Below are 3,740 nucleotides of genomic sequence, written 5' to 3'. Positions count from 1 at the left end.
GGTGACCACGTTGGTTACCAATAAGGGGAAATGAGGGAAAAACAGCAATGAAGCTGTGAGCTAAGCCCTACAATGTTCAATAAACTCTTGTGAACCTGGGTGAAGACCTAGTTGGCCAGCAGTGTGGCAAGACCTGGGGACTCTTGGGCCCAGAGTCAGTGACATAGCCACAGAGGACTAAAGTGGAGAGTGAAACGTCCAGTTGATAAGAAGAGGCGGCATATGCATAAGAACACCCACACTTTCAGATGATACCCACTTGATCTGGCTTCAATGACTGGATGATCAGAGCTCAACTAGAAGAAAAAAGAAGAGGAAAACAAGAGTAATCTGATACAATTTAATGAATTTGACCTACACCTATTAATGCAGTAGCTTAAAAGCGGAAACAGATCTTTATAGCGAGGATCATTCCCACCCCCTACATACACAGGGTATTTAGAGATGGGCAACTTGGACATTGGCTACCCAAAATGGGAGGGGGGCTACAAAGGCAAGAAGTGACTGGCTTACAAGCTTTCAAGAGGGTGCGTAAATCCAGAGGGTGCGAAGAAAGGTAGAATCTCCACTGAGTAGTATCCAATCTGTCTGGGCGGAGCTGATGAAAGGAGATGGGTATAGGTCTCTTGTGGTACAATAGTGAATAATTGCTATGAGGATTGATTGTGAGGATTGGAAATATAAAGGTAGACATTTTGTAGCAAAAGGAGTGGAGTGATTGACTTTACAGTCCAGGAGCGGAGGTCCCTGGGACCATCAAGGGAGAAGACCAAAGTGCTGGATCCTATCCAGAGAAACAGTGATGTCAGAGATGGAGGCAGAGATGATAACGTGGAGAGATGGAGCGGCTGGGGACTCTAAACCCAGAGAGGGAGAGGGACTGTGTGCTGATGACCAAGGGGAAGGCTTTCAGGGTATACCCTTTGGTTGTTTGATGATGCATGGAGGGGATTGTAACCATGACAATGAAATGATATGCGATAGGATGAATGTAAAGCTAATGTTCTCCCATGTAAACTATCACATAATTCACAATAAAACATTTTAAAAATAAATAAATAAACTCAGTGCAGAGAATTATATGGGATATAACCAGCAGCACCCCAAACACATACACACAGAACAAAATGCAGTGAGCATTTCATACCTATCAATAATTAAACTAAATGTAAATGAATTAAATGAACCTGTCAAGAGTTAGAGAGTAATAGAATGGATAGGAAAACAGGATCCTTCAATGTGCTGTCTACAAGAGACACATCGAAAAGATGGAGATAGTCCAAATGTCCATCAACATGAGAATGGTTAAACAAAATTTGGTGCATACACACATTGGTACACTATGCAACAATGAATAATAATAGTGAACCTGAAATACACCTCACAACATGAGGAACCTGAAGGATATTATGCTGAGTGAAACTGGTCAATCACACAAGGACAAATATTGTATGAGACCAATGTTGTAAAAAATTAAGAAAATGTTTTCTTGATAAAAGGTACATTCTATGATGGTTATAGGAGGAATTATTCACGGGCTAGAGGTTAGACACATGTTATCATGGTGACAAGGCAAGCAATATACAGCAAGTGGGAAGTTGGCAGAGGAAAGATGAAGGTAGCAGGAGACACAGGTAGGAATTCAAGAGTCAAAGTGAATAGAGATAAATACTGTTAGCTGATGGCACATGGATGGGATTGCAATCATTGTAATGAAGCAAAGTATATGAATTGTTTAATGTAAAACTGATCTAAAACTAACGTAAATCGTCAGTCAACTCACACTAAAAAAAATCCTCACCATTGGATCTGTAAGCAACATCATGGTGAACAGAGAAAATATTGAAGTTTCAGGGATTTCATTTTACTTGGGTTTATAATCAATGTCCATGGTTGTTGTTTATTGTTGTTGTTGTTAGGTGCCATCGAGTTGGTACCAACCCATAGTGATCTTATGCACAGCAGAATGAAACACTGTCCGATCCTGGGCCAACCTCACTAAGGTTGCCATGCTTAAGTCCATTGATGCTGCTACTTGGCCAATCCATCTCATTAGGGATCTTCCTCTTTTTCTCTGATCATGCACCTTACCAAACATGATATCCTTCTCCAGTGACTGGTCCCTCCTGACAATATGTCCGAAGTATGAGAGATGAAGTTTGGCCATCTTAGCCTCTAAGGAGCACTCTGGCTGCACTTCTTCCAAAACGGATTTTTTAGTTCTTTTGGAAACCCATGGCACTTTTAATATTCTCCTCCAACACCATAACTCAAAAGTCAAATAATCAAACTATGTATTGCTTGGGCAAATCTTCTCCAAAAGACCTCTTTTCAGTGTTAAAAAGCAAAGAAATCACTTTGAGGACTAAAGGGTGCCTGACCTAAACCATAGAATTTTCAATTGTTTCCTATGAGTGCGAATGTTGAACATTGAATAAAGAAGACTGAAGGACTGGTATCTTTAAATTATGGTGTTGATAAAGAATGAACTGTGGGCTGTCAGGAAAATGAACAAATCCATTTTGGAAGAAAGAGAGTCAGAATGCTTCTTAGAATTATCTCACTTACTTTGGACACTTACTTTGGACATGCTATAAAGGAGGATTGGTCCCTGTATAAGGACATTATGGTGAAGTGGAAGGCCAGTTTAGTGAATCAGAGGGTCAGCCAAAAAAGAGAAAGACTGCAACAAGATAGACTGACACAGTGATTGCAACAATGGACTCAAACGTAGTAATAATGATTGTGAAGATAAAGTTGGATTAGACAGTGTTTTATTCTCTTGCACATAATGTCACTATGAGTTAGAACCAACTTGATGGTACCTAACAACAACAGTGGTTCTTAGAGCTACTGTTTTGAAATCACTTTCTGCTGAAAATATTTTTCAAAAGTAATTAATAAGATCACTACAAAATATGGATATTCATTTCATCTGGAGCCAACTATTGAAATGTACTACTGTAAACAAAATTAAAACCACAGAGCAATGTAGATGAAACCTGTCAAAGTAGCAAAATAAATATTTAAAAATAATATGAGAGGTTGTTGTAATATTAAACAAATACAGCACACCTCTTAAATAGTGAAATTTAAATATTTTCTTTTTAAACTCTGACATTTCATGGGAGTCAGTTCATGAAGCATATACTTTTTTTAAAAAGTGGGTTTATAGTTGGAGCCAGAGTTATTGACTATAATTTGGTTAAAGTGTGCCCTTTTACAACATTACTTTTGGAACTCAGTATTTCTCTACTGTTGTTTCCAGAAACATCTTTTTTAAATAAAAAAAAATTGATTGATAAAATATTAGGCATGAATATATGTTAGTGCATATAGTACATTAAAACTGTCATTTTATAAGAAAGGTTTATTGGCTAACTTAAGGTTTAGATGAAAGGTGTATTGGCTCTTTCTTCTAGTAACTCAAAACTTTTAAGTTTAAATTTACAGAATGAAACATGAAAATCAATTATGCATTCCATAGTATGGTAAAGCTGATTTTCAAAATTATGTTTTGGGAGGCAACCATACTGATTTATTCGCTAACTTAAAACATAAAGTGTCATTTCCAAGCAATTTTTCTCACTGCAAAATGTATTAAACAATGTTCAAAATATAAGAAAGCATCTTTTTGTTGTCTAGGCAGGGTTATATTCAAATTAATATCTGGACAATAATTCCAATTCACCCTTCCAAAAAGGATATCATACATATAAAGAAGTACTAGTATTTATGGG

The sequence above is a fragment of the Chrysochloris asiatica genome, unplaced genomic scaffold (assembly GCF_000296735.1).
Source record: "Chrysochloris asiatica unplaced genomic scaffold, ChrAsi1.0 scaffold00002, whole genome shotgun sequence".
In the NCBI taxonomy this organism is placed as follows: domain Eukaryota; kingdom Metazoa; phylum Chordata; class Mammalia; order Afrosoricida; family Chrysochloridae; genus Chrysochloris; species Chrysochloris asiatica.
The sequence above is the reverse complement of the archived record's forward strand: the minus strand, read 5'-3'. Positions refer to the sequence as shown.